We start from the raw sequence: 17,889 nt of genomic DNA on the forward strand, positions 1-17,889 counted from the left end.
GTCACCGACTCCCACTGGACCACCACCGCCGATGGGGGACCGCACCGTACCCACCAAATCCCCGCTCATCATACCGAGCGATAACCCTGTCCCATTAATGTGCACATCCCCTTTCGTGGCGGGTTCCATGAAGGGCGAAACTAGGGCGTGAAGCCACTCCCGCAAGTGACTCCACTCAGCTGAGAACGCATCTCGAGAACTAGAGACAAACAATCAGTAATCACAATACAACATCAACAACCGTCTGAATCAATCAACAATCACTAACTACAGCACAATCACCACACATTATGTAATTAATACTGAGTAGAGAAACCCTACCCGGAAAGCACAACAATCGACGATCTCACAAATTTGATATCAAAACGCTTCCTCTACGAATCCTCCTCCTAATATACAAACACATAATCACTACCAATCATACAAACAACAAAACTCCCAAATCCCCAAATTAGGGTTTAACCAACTTTAAAGAAACATCATAAAAATGGTATATAGGTCTTACCCTCGACGCAAGGATCACAACGGTATAAACAAAGGTGAAATCCGACCTTCCAAGCTCCGGGATTTGCCAACAATGCGATTAAAGCGAATGACGTAGTTTGATTTCTCTTCTCACAGTGATTAGGTTTTAAAAAGTGTTTTAAGAACAATGACGGAAGTATTATATACTCTTACCGCATTATTAACAAAACCCGAGAAATCATCCCCCGTAAACCGGCTACTCGATCGAGTAGCTAAGGTACTCGATCGAGTGCCCCCTTACTCGATCGAGTATCCACGTTACTCGATCGAGTACCCAACAGGTCAGAAACTATTTTAATCTGCAACTCGCCCTTACTCGACAGAGTAAGGCCTACTCGATAGAGTACCCAGAGACTCATAAATACGTAGTATTACAGAATCGCTCCTCTCAGAAAAAGATGCGGGTCTCCTTTTTGTCGGTCTTTCAAAAATATGCGCATCTTTCATGGAGCAAGAAGAGGACGTATGAGCCTGTAAGACAATCCGGGCGTCCAAGGGTCGGGACGAGCGGATTCTGGGGTGGCTGGATGGGCGGATTGATGCTTGGACGAGCGGATTAGGGCGTGGTTGGACGGGCGTCCCTATGGCAAAGACGCTCGGATCTTTGCAGTCTTGGACGGGTGTCTTTATGGTTGGATGAGCGGATTGGGTTCCAGCCTTCCTTTTCTTCTTTTCTTCCTCTCTTCTTCCAATAATCCTCCGAGATTTAGTCGGGGATGCAAGGATTTCTTCATCATTGCCCATCTACTATAATATGTACAAAGGCCTTCTAGTCTTGTCTTCTCTTTGATGCTTGGTAATTAGATTCGATCAATTTAGCTCTATTTCGCCATGAAAATGCAAGGTTTGCACTCCTCCTACCAAGGAAACAAAACCTCAAAGAATATGCAAAACGAAGGACTAAAGATAGTAAATGACCCAAATATGCACTAAAAAGCATAGGAACGAGGCTAATTCAGGGACTAAATATGCTCAACTGATGGTCACATCAGATATGATTGAGCAAGTTCGGTTGATTCGTCAAAAGATGAAGGCAGCTCAGGATCGTCAAAAGAGTTATGCAGATTTGCACCGCAGGGACATCGAGTTCGCAGTGGGTGACAAAGTCCTTTTAAAAGTGTCACCAATGCGAGGGGTGACGAGGTTTGGAAAGAAAGGTAAGTTAAGCCAGAAGTTTATCGGTCCATATGAGATTTTAGATCGTGTAGGTGAGATGGCTTACAAGATAGCTTTACCACCAGCTTTGAATCGGGTCCACAACGTGTTTCATGTTTCACATCTCCAGAAGAATGTGAGTGATCCATTACATGTGCTTGAGGTTGAGAACATCGAGCTGGATGAGTCCTTATCTTATGCGGAGGTTCCTAAAGAGATCTTAGACCGCAAAGTATGCAAGACAAGGATTAGTGAGACCATCTTACTTAAGGTGCTTTGGTCTAATTATAATGTGAACGAGGCCACATGGGAACAAGACGAGGCTATGAGATAGCATTTTCCTCACCTTTTTGATCAGGCATGTATGGTTACGGGGACGTAACTGTTGTCTTTTTAGGAGGGTAGGAGATGGTCACATGTTTGTTTTTGAATTAGTTTAAGTTAGTTTAGTTATGTTTTGAGTTGGTTTAGCTATGTTGTGTCATCTGGTCGGTTATGTTAGGTGTTTTGTTGGGTGTTTTGTTCATGTAGTGGGAGTTTTTTGGTTTTTGTTGGTCTTGTTTTGTGTGAATAGTGTGAACTTCGGGGTCGAAGTTCTTTTTAGGGAGGGAAGACTGTAATACTACGGTTTTTCCAAAGTCTGGTACTCGGCCGAATATGGCTTTCTTGGTCGAGTAGGTGTGTCGTGTATTTCTGGACAGTTTACTGCCCAGGAATACTCGGCCGAGTATGGGAATACTCAACCAAGTAGAGGATACTCGGCCGAGTATACTCTATACTTGACCGAGTATCCGGTCTGACGGAGTTTATTTCCGCGGTTTGATTTAGAAAGGCTAGAGTTATTTAAGACGCGTTAATCAGTTTCTAATAACTTTTAAAAAACCTAAACAATACAACGTAACTATAATCCTCTCCAAATATCTCTCAAGTGCGTGTACCGTTATCAAGTCTTCCTCATCATTCATTGTATCATTGGTGTCGGTAAGTCCTTGATGTCATTTAATTCTATTGATTTATCTTTTAGGGTTTGCCCTAATTTGTGATTTTGTTAAAAAAGGTTTTCGCATATGATAATTGGAGTTTATGTGATTGTTGTTAGGTGAGGAATTCGTAGAGGAGCCTTTCTAGCTTGCGTATTTGTCTCATTGCAGTTATGCTAAGGCAGGGTTTCCCTACTCGGTTTACTGTTTAATTGTTATAAGATTGTATTGTGATTGTTGTACGATTTGATATTGTGATTATCTGCTGATCGTTGATTTGGAGTTGGTGTTGGAGTTGTGATGGTTGATGGTGATGTTCGCGAGGTGCGTCTTCGGCTGAGTGAAGTCACTTGCGGGAGTAGCTTCACGCCCTAGTTTTGCCCTCTGTGGAACCCGCCACAGGAGGGGATGTGCACATTAATGAACAGGGTTATCGCTCGTTGATGAGCGGGGGCTTAGGTGGGAATGGCTGCGGTCCCCCACTAGCAGGGCTACACACTTTAGTGTGTAATCAGTTACATGTGTGATTGGAGTTGGAGGTGGAGGATGATCAGCTGCTTGTCTTTTCGTACTTGTCTTATTTTAATTATGTAGTAAACTGACACCATTGTTGTTTTATAAAATCTGTGGTGATCCATTTGGGGATGGTGAGCAGATTGTGACAGGTGATGATGTCTGATAGCTATGGGGACGAGATGGGGTATCATCACGCGAGTCTAGTTGCCACTGTCATGAGTTTACTATTCAGTTGTAGTCGTTGAACTTTAGTAACACTTGTTTTGGTTTGGACTTTGAAACATGTAACCATTTAACTATTTATACTTTAATTATTGTGTTTTGGATTGGTACCTTTGATATACTAACCTCGGGCAACCGAGATGGTGACGGTCTCTCATGATAAGGTTGTCCTGGTAAGGAACCTTGGTACGTGGGGGTGTCACATGCGCGCTTCACTTCCTTGAGACCTTGCAGCACCGCTAGAGCTTCGACCAACACTGGAGGAATAACCCGTGCATCGTGGAATATAAATCCCCACTCCACACTACCCGAGGCATTTCGACAAACAACTCCCAATCCCGTACTCACGCCCTCAACAATGCCCTCATCGATATTTACCTTAACCCACCCCTCTCTCGGCCTCACCCATCCCCGGTCACTATAAGCCCCACCGCTTCTTCCCATCCTCACCATGCCACCATCCATAGCCCCATACATCTCCTAAATGATCTCCCTCATCCTCTGTACCATCTCATCCCCATGCCACTCACCATTGTCAAAGACCGCTTTGTTTCGCTTCTCCCAAATGGCCCCGCACGCAGTCATGAATAACCCAAACTCCCTCCTGTCGAAACCTCTCATCACCTCTTTCGTTCACTCCCTGCCCCGCTCAAACCTCGCCTCAGGTAGTACGTCCACCCCACCCCCACCCCCAACCCCTCCCATATCCCTTTCACCCACCCACAATCACGAACTACATGGAAACAAGTCTCCACACAGTTCAAACAACGAGAATAAGTACTATCCGTCAATTCCATACAGGCTGTGATATTATTCTTGGTAGCTATCGCTTCGTTACATAGCAGCCAGAAGAACACTTTGACTCGGGGTAAACCGATGATTTCCAAATTTTACTCCACATCCACTTCTCCTTCTCGTAATGTGATTGCCCCGTCTCTTCCCGAGAACTCTCCTCCGTTAGAAGTCGATAGGCCGACTTGACCGTATAGTGCCCGTACCTCCCTGGCTGCCAACACCAATCATCTGCCGGTTTAGATTCACTAATACAAATACTTAACACACGAGAACTTTCAAAAGGAAGGAAAGAACTATGTACCTTGTCTACGTCCCAGCCATCACCATTCTCATTCAACAACTCGGCCACACGCTTATCTAAGCTCGCCGTACCCCTCGGAGAAATAACCTTCATCGAGCTCGTCCCAGATATCCATGGATCAACCCAAACCCTTCTCACTACTACAGATACAGGCTATAACAACGGTTGAAAACCGTTGTTATATAAAAAAGCGGACGTTGTTAAAGCGTCCGTTGTAAAAGATTTTAACAACGGTTGGTTTTCTTAAGGAACCCGTTGTTAAAACTATTAACAACGGTTTTAAGTATAAAAACCCGTTGTGGAAAGTGTGACTCAATTTTGGAGGGAAAGTTATAACAACGGTTGTAATATACAAAACCGTTGTTATAACTAAAGACAACAGTTTTTTTAATAAATAACCGTTGTTGTTTGTTCTTAAAAAATAAAAAAAAATTAAATTAAATATTACTAGATGCATGCATAATTACGGCCCGTTATAATTCCGATGCATGCAGAATATCCCTTAAATTAATTACCAACGGTTTTGAAAAAACTTATAAATGTTACTATAAATACTAAAGCATCCTTTACTAACATTCATTAATTGAAACAACATGGCAATGAACCCTAATTTTATCAACAACGAAGAATGGCTTACACAAACGATTGAAGATGATGGGAAGGTTCTCGCCGGGCTTCCCGCCGATCAACACCCATTAATCAAAGCATCCCTTGAACATCAACGGAGTTATTGGATTAAGAGGCGTGAAGCAGTCCGGCTTGTCAATAAAGCCTCATCATCATCATCATCATCATCTTCATACCCTCGTCGGCCTGTTACTCGCAACTTGGCTGCAGCCAGAGATATGTTGAGTTGTACTCTTCCAACCTTATCTCTACATGCAAGTCGTGTCCTTGCATATATTCAATCTGTTATTGCAAAATATGAAGCCAATGACCCAGAAGTTAGCGGTATACCAGAGTGGCGTGATTGGTGGCAGGTTGAGAAGCGCTTTTTACGTTTAACCGGGGTTGTTCCGGCTTATTATACATCTTTTGATTTATGATAATTGCTGTAATGTATTTGGTTTAAAATTAAATGAAATGATCATTTTGAAAGTGTTGAGTTATGCTTGTTTTATTTGCTTCCATTTTTTGAACTCCATAGATCAGTCATCATCAAGATCCAGATTATTACGCCATCACTTTGTGCATATGAAACGGACAATATGGAATGAGAAGGGTTAGTAATAAGATTTGAAGCAGCATTGAGAGATATGATGATGATTATGGCACAACTTCCTAACATATATATTAATTAAAAAACAACTCAACCCACACATTGCTTAGTATAAATACATTGCATTATCTCAACTAACATGCATTTCCATTATCTCAATATATTCTCCAAACCCTAATCACTAAAACAAACTCCAAATAAATTAACCCTCCTTAATCTTTCAAAACAAACTCCAAACTCCAACAAAATGAATGATATCATCCTTAAGACTCTTACTATGCTCGATCCGTACTGAAGGACGCCAAAGAAGATGGCTTGACGGAGCAGCAGCTATATGACGATATAGCAGATGCTGAACGGAACCTAATGGTCGATAAAAACACATACATGGAAATGAAATAATTAGAAAAATAAAATAATGACGATGAAACAAACCTGATAATTACAGAACGTACGTAAAGAGACGATGAAATCAACAGTGACGGCGAGAAGATAAAGCGACGATGAGAAAGAGAGAAAGAGACGATGAGAAAGTGTGTGTTTTGTGTTTGTGTTTGGCTGTTGGGTTTGTGTTTGTGTATTAAGGTTTGTGTTTTGTGGTCACAGAGACTTGTGTTTGTGTGGTTTATAGTATGGAAGACAACGGTTATTAAACAACAACCGTTGTCAAAGAAGTTTTAACAACGGGTTCCAATAGCAACCGTTGTGATTACTTTTCACTAACCTTGCGTCAATTTTGTGCCACATTAGTAACAACGGTTGTGTATATGTAACCCGTTGTTAAAACTAATAACAACGGTTTTTATAACCATACCCGTTGTAATTCATTTTAGTAAAATTCGCGCCATACATTCTACAACGTCTATTGTAATTTTCGTGAATACTCGTTGTTAATGGGGCGTTGTAGTTGCCTGGATTTGTAGTAGTGTCTACTCAACCCATCTCCTATATGTCGTCTAGCCCCGAGCCGAATCACCTCTCTCGCCTCCCAGATCCCACGCTAAGTATAATTTGGATACCAACCAAGTTCCGCCTCCATAAAGTCCTTGCCGTGAAAGTACTTAAGCCGCAACACTCTAGTCATCAAGCAATCGTCATTAGTCATCAATCTCCAAGACTGATTCCCGAGCAAGGCCAAGTTAAACTTGTCTAAATCTCGAAAACCCATTCCTTCACGACTCTTATGCCGACACATCTTACTCCATGCCACCCATGGTATCTTCCTCCTCCCATTATCCGAAGAAATTATGAAATTATTGGTTATGATATTTTGTTTGATAATTTATATGGTCTTGAATTGCGAAATAATATCACTCATAATTCTATGCATGCCAATGCTAGTTTAAAACGTTGTATTATGAATGAGAATTCCTCTATTTTGTGTCACCGGAGATTGGGACATATCTCCATTGAGAGGGTAAAAATATTAGTAAGGATGGTGTACTTGATACTTTATACTTTACTAATTTTGATACTTGTGTTAGTTGCATTATGCGTAAGCAAACTAACATGTCTAACAAAGGTGCAAAGTGGAGTTCTAACCTATTAAAAATCATACATGCGGATATTTGTTGTACGGACATGAACGCTAATAATCCAAAATATTTTATCACCTTTATTAATGATTACTCAAGTTATTTGTATATTTACTTACTTCGTTCTAAGGACGAAGTTATTGATGCCTTTAAATTGTTTTATGGCCGAAGTAGAGAATATATGCTGTAAGTGCATTAAGATTGTGATATCTGATAGAGGTGGTGAATACTATGGTAGATACACTGAGAACGGACAAGCACCTGGTCCATTTTCTAAATTTCTTTAAGAGCATGAGATTTTTACCTAATACACTATGCCTGGTTCTCCAACATCAGGATGGTGTAGCAGAAAGAAGAAATAGGTCATTAATTGAGATGGTGCATTGTATGAGAAGTAATGTTAAACTTCCTTTATTTTTGAGGGTTGATGCTTTTAAGATGACAATGTATATATTAAATTGGGTTCCTTCCAAGGCTGTGTCTAAAAAACCTTTTGAGTTATTTAAAGGATGGAAACCGAGTTTGAGACATAAACGCATTTAGGAATGTCCGTCGGAGGTGAGAGTGTATAATCCACAAGAAAAGAAACTTGATCCAAGGAGTATTAGTGGGGTTTTCATTGGATATGCCGAAAAGTCTAAGGGTTATAGGTTTTATTGTCTATCTCTCAGTACCAGGATTGTGGAATCAAGAAATGCTTAACTTTTTGAGAATGACTTGAATAGTGGGAGTGACCTAATTCAGGACATTGTCCTGCAGAGAGATCATCATGAAGTTCCAACCTCTAATTCAAGTGACAAATTGGTGGTCATTCACACTCCTCAAGTTCAATCGAGTGTTAGACAACCAATGATAGAAATTCCACAAAATGTCGATCAAAACATGGTAGATCATAATGAGGAAGAAGTTCACCGTGAGGATGAACAAGTTCCATTTAGAAGATCTATTCATGAAAGGATATCGGCTATTCTTGATGACTATGAAGTATATCTACAAGAATTGGATTATAATATTGGAGCTGATAATGATCCTATGTCGTTTTCACAAGACGTAAGTTCTACAAATTCAAACTTATGGATGAATGCTATGAAAGATGAGATGAATTCTATGGCATCTAATCGGGTTAGGGATCTCGTTGTATTGCCTAATGGTGTAAAACCTATTGGGTACAAGCTGGTCTATAAGACTAAACAAGATTCACTTGGCAATATCGAGAGACATGAAGCGAGACTCGCTGTTAAAGGATTCACTCAAAGGGAAGGGATCAACTACACCTAGACTTTTTATCCTGTATCAAAGAAGGATTATCTTCGAATTGTCATGGCATTAGTAGCTCATTTTGATTACGAGTTACATAAGATGGATGTGGAAACAATATTTCTCAATAGTGATTTAGAGGAAGAGGTTTATCTGAAACAACCTGAAGGATTATTCTCTAAAGATGGTGAGCATTTGGTTTGTAAGCTAAATAAGTCCATATACGCCTATACAGTTTAAAACAAGTTTGCCGCCAATGGTATAAGAAATTTCATGAAGTGATTTCTTCATTCGGTTTTGAAGAAAATATCATGAATCAATGTATATATCTTAAGGTCAGTGGGAGTAAAGTATGTTTTATAGTGTTGTATGTGGATGATATTTTGCTAGAAACCAATGATAAAGGGTTTCTACGTGAGGTGAAACAATTTCTTTCAAGAAATTTTGATATGAAGGATATGGGTGAGGCATCTTATGTCATTACCATTAAGATTCATAGAGATAGATGTCGAGGCAATTTGGGATTGTCTGAAGAGGCCTATATCAATAAAATACTTGAAATATTCAAGATGAAGATTGTTCACCAAGTGTAGTACCAATTGTTATAGGTGACCGGTTATGCTTGGACTAGTACCCCAGGAATGACATTGAAAGAGAACAAATGAAGATTATTCCATATGGTTCAGCTATTGGTAACATTATGTATGCTCAGGTCTATACTAAACCCAATATTGTATATGCAGTTGGAGTGTTAAGAAGATATCAGAGTAACCCAAGTCTTAATCACTGGAAGGCTGCAAAGAAAGTGTTGAGATACCTTCAAGGTACCAAGGATTACATGCTCATGTATAGATGGTCTGAGAATGTAACGGATATTTTAGAACCCGTAAAGGAGTCCTTAGGATATGTGAAAGGACCTTCGGCGGGATGAGAAGCCACTCGGGTGTAAGATGTGACCCTACAGTGGACCTAGTGGAGTGTTTGATGGACCTAGTGAGTGTACACTAGACCAAGTGGGATTTAGACTAGACCTAGTAAAGCTCTAGTGGACCGAGTAGAGCTTCTATTGGACCGAGTAGGGCTTTCAGTGGACCGAGTAGGTTCCACTCGGCCGAGTACAGCGAGTACTCGACCAAGTGAATGGTACTCAGCCGAGTGAACTCAGCAGTCGACCGAGTGCAGCTGTTCAGCATGCGATAAAGCCTTATTTCGGGATCTAGTTCTCCCTAACCCTAAATCATTTTATCCTTCTTCCTTCTCACTCTAAATCCTCTCTCTTCTCTCTAAAACCTTCTTAAACACCTTCTAATGAGATTCAAGCTTGGTTTAGTGGATTGTTCACCTTCCTTCTTCCTTCCTTTCACTTTGTAAGTTGAGATCTATTCTTTTTCAATTAGTATGAACTCTAACTTTTGGGGGTTTTGTTTTGGGTAATTAATTAGTAATTAGTATGTGTAATAGGAGTAATTAATGGGTGATAATAAGGGGTTTTGTATTGTATGATAGTGTAGGATGCTTTGTGATAGTTATTACATGATTTGTATAGGATGAGACAGTTTCATGAGACGGAATCGGGTTGGATTCGGGTAGCTTATGAAGATTGCTTAAAGGTAGGTTAATCCTACTCGGTTTTGATAATGTGTATAATTATTTGACTGTCTTTTACATCATTTACATATATGAGTCGTATTGCATCACATGGTGGTATTTGAGGATCTTGGTGAGTCTCATATGTTATCGGAAATGCATTATAACATAATATTGAGTTATGGCGACTCTATGAGTCGGGATAATGAAGGATCTGATTTTCATAGCATATTTGGAAAGCGTATTTCATAATGAGTCATGTTTGGCATATTGAGTTGTATACTATATTATGGTGATAATTGTGTATGTCGGAGTTTGGTGGTGATACTTGGTTGTTGATGAAACGTAAGGCGGTTGGATGACCGTCTAACGCTAGGGTCGCTTCTTGGAGCTTCCCACTCCAAGAGGGATATGCACATTAATGGCTTGAGTGATGGAGGGATGCTTGTGGTTGAGGTCGGACGTCTGGCAGGGGATCCGGTTAGCACCCGGACCCGGTAGCACGGGTGTGTCTCGAGTACTTTATTACGGACTGCGGTCCGGCTAATTGATGGGCGGTGATGTGGTGCTGTCACTGGGTTGTGGGTACGTCATGGTTTGTTCCGGTACCGGTTTAGTGATTGCATAATCGTATTGAATGTTGGTCATTGGCATATTGCATTTTTACACATCGTCTAGTGTCTTATGTCTTTATTTATCGAAACTGACGTGTTTGGGTTGTGTATAAATTATCACCTATTTCCGGTGTGGCCTGTGTTGATCTATATGATATTCCCGATCATATGGGGAGCATTTTGAGTACAGGTTTCTTGTTGACATGTTATGGATTCGGACCGCGCTTTGGACTTGGACTCGAGTTGTATAGTTGGACGACATAGACAGTAGTTGAGTTCTACATGGCTTAGTTTACATTTGTTAATCATTCATTCATATGTAATTCACTAAAATTGTTATTTATACAAAGATTTTCTTAATAGTAATTCCGATTTCACTGCCTTGGGAAATCGAGATGGTAACATCCTCCCATTACCTTGGCCGAGTAAGAAGGGGGTGTTACAAAGTGTTATCAGAGCGACGATTTTGGAACCTAAACCAATGAACCAAAATAAATTTAAGAGAGTCTAATAAAACAAACCTGACATGAGTATAATAGGAGGTCAGCTTTGGATGGGTAGGCACCCTCATTTCAAAATTACATCTTATTGTCTCGGTTGGACCCTACATGGGTGGTTACAAATATGGGCAAACGATATGAGAAGTGTTATATGCGTACATGTGTGTTGTGATTTTTGATAGACTCTTTTGCATGTTATAACCCTTCGTATTATGTATGATGAAATGCGGAAGTTGGATGAGTAAATTTACGTATTGTAGCACGTTTTAAAAGTGATTAATGGGTGTTGGTATGAAGGATAATAGTCTCGTTCTTTGGATTCATATCGTGTGCTTACTTGACGCTTGTTATTGTTATCATTAGAGTGTGACTAATGAAGATTGTTGGTAGAATAGTCGCGAGTATGAAAGTAGTACGCCAAAGGCGGTATGTAGGATGACATATGAACTAACTCGGGATGGGTCATCAATAACCGGTGGACTCCCTAACCTTTTCTTTATGTTACAGGGATACCATCATTCGAATTTGATCGGGAATTTCAGGCCATAGGTAATCAATCCAACGAGTGCGAGTCAACACTAGGCCGAGTACAGTGCACTTGACCAAGTGGACCTTGGCACTCGACTGAGTGGACCAATTTCCAGAATCTGGAACGTTTCTGGAAACTGGGCACTCGACCTAGTTCTTTACACGGGCCAGATTTTCGAGTTAAATCTCCTTTTTACTCTATCTTATCTTCTTCATTTCTACATCTTACCTCATATCTTCACCACCAAAATTACTCTAAAAATAATTTCAAAATTCCATTATAGTGATTTGTTGCTTAGGTTTGAGTTTTCTACTCCATTTCACTCCCTTAATCCCTTCTTATTTAGCAATGTAAGTATTTCATCTTCTCTTTTATTTTTCCCCAATTTGATTTTTGCTTAGATCTATACTAATTTGTTCAAGTTTTGTCAAACGTTTGCATGTTTTTACTTAATTCAAGGTTGTAATTAACTTTCTACATCATTGTTGTTGTCAAATATCAATTTTCATGATGAAATTTTGTCTTACATGTGAAAATTTTGTTGTTAGTGATGGATCTTGTCTTACATGTGAAAATTTTGTCTTAAAAACCTGTTTTAAATTTTCGAAATTTAGGATGTTCATGCCCAATTTTTGACTTTTCATGTGTAAAACTTGGTTTATTTGTCTTATAGGACTACTATCCTTACTAGTAATATGGTACATTGTCTTAAAAATGAAAATTCCACCTTTAAAGTTGACTAAATTTTTGAGATATGTAGCATGTATGAACAATTTTGATTTTTTCATCTCAAACATAGTTTAATGGTGTTAAAAAGGCTATAATCTTTGTGAGTGTTTCTATAATATGATTTAAGTCGAAATTTCCGTCCTAAAATTTGGTCAAATTCTTGAAAATTTGTAATAAACTTGCCAAAATTTTTGATTTTTATGCTTACAACATGGTCTAGGTTAATCGCTCACTTTCTTCAAGTATTTGTTGGCAACGAGCCAGAGTCGCATAACATTCCTCTTCGAAACCCGACAATCGGAGGCCATGAAATTCAAGAACTGCCAAAGTTCCGCCCCAATCTTGTAGTAGACACTCCCACAACTCATATAAAGAGCCATTTCATCGGTCTCAAAGTCCATGCCAGAAAGCAGACATGACCCACGTAAACCTCATCAATGACTTGTCCGAGGGAGATGAGCCTATTACCAAACTCATAAAAACGGTTAAGATAGTCATGAAAAGGTTCATTCTCGTGTTGTGGGACGAATCCGTTCATCATTATGTGATGTGACCATAATTGGCGCATATTTAGCCCCCGAATTACCATTGTTTCCATGCTTTTTAGTGCCTATTTGGGTCATTTCTTATCTTTAGTTCTTTGTTTTGCATATTCTTTGAGATTTTGATCCCTTGGTAGGAAAGGAGTAAGAATCTTGCATTTTCATGGCAAAACGAGGCTAAATTGATTGTATTCAATGACCAAGCATCAAGAAGAGACAAGACTAGAAGGCCTTTGTACATATTATAGTAGAAGAGCAATGTTGAGAAAGGATCCTTGCGTCCCCAAGGAAATCCCCAAGGAATTTATGAAGAAAAGGGAAGAAAAGAAGAAGAATTGACGCTGACCAACAATCCGAACGGATTGCAGACAATCCGTCCGTCCAGCCTCAACAATCCGAGCGTCCCTCCTTGGAATCCGCTCGGATTCCCCCTCAACAATCCGAGCGTCCCTCCTTGGAATCCGCTCGATTCCCCTCAACAATCCGAGCGTCCCTCTCCTGAATCCGCTCGGATTGCCCAGCCTAATTCCGGCCGTCCCGACTCTAATCTGCACGGATTTCAAGACAAAGACGGATTTCATTCTTCAAGCTACGAAAAGAGAAGCCCTTCTCTCAGAAAATACCGGGTCCTCCTTGCTCAACTTAAAAGTGTAATTACTAGTTTAGCCCTTAGTTAACCCTAATGCATCCTCCCTAATTTTCACTATAAATACCCCATTAAGCTAATTAGAGGAGCATGTTCTTCTTATCAATAATTAGTGTAGTTAATATCAATCAAATCTCTCTTCAATATTGTAATCAAGTATTAATCAAGTTTTAATCCAAGTTTTAGTTCTTTAATCTCTCTCTTGTTCTTCCTTTATTTTGGGTAATTGAAGATTATTTGGGTTATTATTGGGAGATTGACAACCTCTCAATCTAGGATTCAAGTACTTCTATTATTCTTGCTTTATTATTGGAATCATTAGTAGGTATAATCTCTTAATCCCTTTTTAATTATTGTTAATTACTTTCATTTATTCATCATGTTTCATTATGTTAGTATGATTGACAACCTTTCTAGCATGATCAACATGATAATGAGTGAGTAGTCTCTTAGCTAGGGTTTAATGGGTGATTAGGGAAACCAACATGGGGAATGATTCATGCTTAAATCAATATGCTTTCATATCTTATTTGCTTGCTTGTTTTGATCTTAATACATGCACATGTTATATTTGATGAAATGCTAAGCCTATGAATCCTTGCATTTACTATCATCTTCTATCTTTTCAACTTGACTTGTAAGACATAACCCAACTCGAGTCTTGTTAGACCATGCATGTGTTGAGTAGGAAAGATTAAGTCGACTTGTAGGTGTTGTACAATCTAATCGATTCGGCTCCGGGACCCAAACTTTCCTAGGATTGTAAGATATAACCCAACTCAATCCATCACAACAATAATTGCTTGCTTATAATTTGAGAACATGTTTGTATGATCATATCCCATGATTTCCCTATGAACCCATAACACCCTAGTGCCTTTAATCAATTGTTTACACCCCTTATTCTATTCATCTTTCTAGTTTATTTTCATTGCTATTTTAGTTTAGTGACCTTCTACACCAACTTAATTTGTGACACCCCTAGACACTACTAGTTACAATAGAATTCTCATTTCAATACCCGTCCCTTGGGATCCGACCTTTACTTGCCTCTTTACTAATTGTAGAGTTGTTTGTGGAGTATAAATTGTGTTTTGTATCGACCATTGACCAACGACCACATATGCTTAATTGTGAACACGAAATGGCCTCGATAAAAAATGGCGCCGTTGCCGGGGACGGTGTTTAATTGATTCAAGATTTCTTTTATTGTTATTAGTTGTGTGTTTTTCACCTTGGGGAAGTAAAACTCCTCAAGGCTTGTTCTAATAGTTTTCGAGTTGTTTGATATTTTGCATGTCTAGAAGGTCACAAGGTGATTTGTTACCTTTTGACCGTGAAATCGAAAGAACCTTGACGAATAATAGGAGACTTGTTAGGAGGAATTTGAGAGGTGTTGGTGAAGTTGTTCAACCCACTAGTGAGTTTGTCAATCCTTTCGCAATAGAAGGAGAAGAAAACCCATTACACAATATCCCACAAAATCCACCTACAATGCCTAAATTCTCGTCACACTCTATACCCACCGAGGAGAATCTACCAAATGGTACTCCTACACCGCAACATCGCACCGGTAATTTTATTGCCAAGTCCGCCTTCATCCAACTAGTTGAGAGGAGCCAATTCGGGGGAATGCCTAGTGAGGACCCTCATTCTCATATGGAAACCTTTTGCGATTATTGTGATGCTATCTCTCAAACGGGCGTGACTCAAGACCAAATAAGATGGGTCTTATTTCCTTTTTCGTTAATCGGCACCGCAAAGTAATGGTTGAAGGGCCTTGATAAGGCCACCCTTGGAATAGATTCTTGGAAGAAGTTGGCTCTAGCTTTCTACAAAAATTCTACCCACCGGAAAAGACTAACATGCTAAGAGCTCAAATTACGGGTTTTAAGCAAAGGGATGAAGAATCTTTGTATGAAGCTTGGGAGCGGTTCAAAGGTATTTGTCGCTCATGTCCTCACCATGGACTTAGCGAATGGTTTTTAGTGCAACAATTTTGGAATGGTTTATATGAAGATTCTAGGAACATTCTCAATATGGGATCAAATGGAATGTTCACCGAAGTTGATGACAATCAAACATGGAACAAGATTGAGGAAATGGCGGTCCATAATTCACAATATAGTAGACCTCGCAAGGCTACTAGAGGAGGAAAGCACGAAGTGGACTCCGTTACTCAATTGGGTGCTCAACTTAGTGCTCACATTGACACAATCAACTTGAAGTTTGAACAAGCTATGGCTAGACTTGAGGAAAACTCAAAAACATCAAAGCATCATGTCAATGCCATGACGGCATCCTCATCAATCCCAAGTGGGATATGTGAGAATTGTGGAACTTTGGGACAAGACCCAAGTGAGTGTAGGGGAACAACCGAACAAGTTAATGCTTTCCAAGCTTACAAAAGTGGTACCCCTTATTCAAATTTTTACAATGAAAACACCAAGTTCCATCCAAATCTCTCATACAAAAGCCAAAATGTTCAAAACCCTCAAACAACATACACTCCACCACCCATGAGGAACCAAAATCAAAGACCCTTTTACAATCAAAACCAAGGTTACCAAAATCAAAATCCATACAATCACCAAAATGACCAAGGTTTTGATGTCCAAAAAGCGGTCCTCCAAATGCAAAAGAATCAACAAGAATTTTTCACTCAAATGCAAAAAGATAGCCAAGCAAAAGACACCACCATCAACAACATTCTAGCTCATACCAAGATGTTGGAAACACAATTGACTCAACTAGCATCTTCAAGCTCACAAAGACAAAAGGGGCAATTACCACCTCAAAGTAATCCCCCTAGACATGAAACGGTTAGTGCCATTCACTTGAGAATGGTACAAGATAAGAAGCACCGAAGGAGCAAGTTGAGGATGAAGTTGTGAAAGCTAGTGAAAAGGAAGAAATTGTGCAAAGCCCCAAAGAAGGGGAATCATCAAAAGAAGAAAGTTCAAAGAAACATGAAGACAAAGCCAAAGAAAAGGAGCCCATTGTGATTAGACTTCCTTTTCCAAGTCGTCAAACCAAGCCCAAATTTGATGATCAACTTGGAAAGTTCATGGAGATTGTGAAGAACTTAGAAGTCTCAATTCCTTTCACGGAATTAATCAATCACGTACCGGCCTATGCAAAGTACATGAAAGATATCCTCACAAAGAAGAAGTCGATCCGGAAACTTGAGACTATCGCCTTCACTAAGGTGAGTAGTGCAATACTTCAAGGGAGTTCACCTCCAAAGTTAAAGGATCCGGGAAGCTTCTCAATACCGTGTACCATTGGCGACACGACGATCAACAAAGCCTTATGTGATCTAGGGGCTAGTGTGAGTGTCATGCCGTACTCGGTGAGTAAAAGGTTGGGAATGGGAGAGCTTAAATGCACCAATATCACACTTCAAATGGCCGATAGATCGACGAAGACACCATTAGGGATATGGGAAGATGTCCCCGTGCGGATTGGGAAGTTTTTCATCCCGCTGGACTTTGTCATTGTTGATATGGAGGAAGATTCCAACATTCCAATCATCTTAGGAAGACCTTTCCTACACACCGCGGGTGCGGTGATTGATGTGAAACATGGAGAGCTCACTCTAGAAGTGGGAGATGAAAGCATAACTTTTAATCTTGATAAGACCATGAGAGCTCCTCGTTTGCATGAGCCATGTTTCATGATTGATCATTATAGCCGAAAAGATGAAAGGAAGAAATCGGAACTCCAATGGAGGAAGAAAATTGAAGATGCTCCATTCAAAGAGCAAGTGAATTGTAACAAGGAGAGCTTGCAAAGCTCATCAAAATCAACCAAGGAAGAAGAAGATGGCCTCATTGGCCAAGAAAAGAAATTGGGAGAGTTGTCTCCATCTAAGCAAGAGATTTTCAATGATCAACTCAATGAAGTTTGTGGTCTTTGGGACGACGAATTTGAAGGGATCTTTAATCCCTACATTGGGCATGCCATCGATCATGATCAACAACAAGGGCCACGGTCTATTGAGGACCTCTACTATAACAATGAACAAGCTTTTGATTACTTCTTCAAGGTGTTGAGCAACATCAACAACACCTTGAACATGCCCCCTTGACATCTCATCAAGAATGAGAGTTTGGTGGAGTCCTCCCTAAACCACCACTTGTAAATATTTCTAACTCCCTAACTTACATTTCAATTCTTGTATTGCATTTTTTTTGTCATTTTTGGATTTTTATTAACTTTGATCAAAATAATTGTC

At 39.8% G+C, this 17,889-nt stretch overlaps 1 non-coding gene across 1 annotated transcript; it reads right to left on the reverse strand.

The window, feature by feature from the left end:
* Positions 1-15,517: 15,517 nt before the first annotated feature.
* Positions 15,518-15,624, reverse strand: LOC141636960 (small nucleolar RNA R71). The gene has a single exon (XR_012541525.1). It is a non-coding gene; the product is annotated as a small nucleolar RNA R71 (small nucleolar RNA).
* Between the last annotated feature and the right edge of the window lie 2,265 nt (positions 15,625-17,889).

This window comes from Silene latifolia, chromosome Y (assembly GCF_048544455.1).
Source record: "Silene latifolia isolate original U9 population chromosome Y, ASM4854445v1, whole genome shotgun sequence".
NCBI classification, from domain to species: Eukaryota; Viridiplantae; Streptophyta; class Magnoliopsida; order Caryophyllales; family Caryophyllaceae; genus Silene; species Silene latifolia.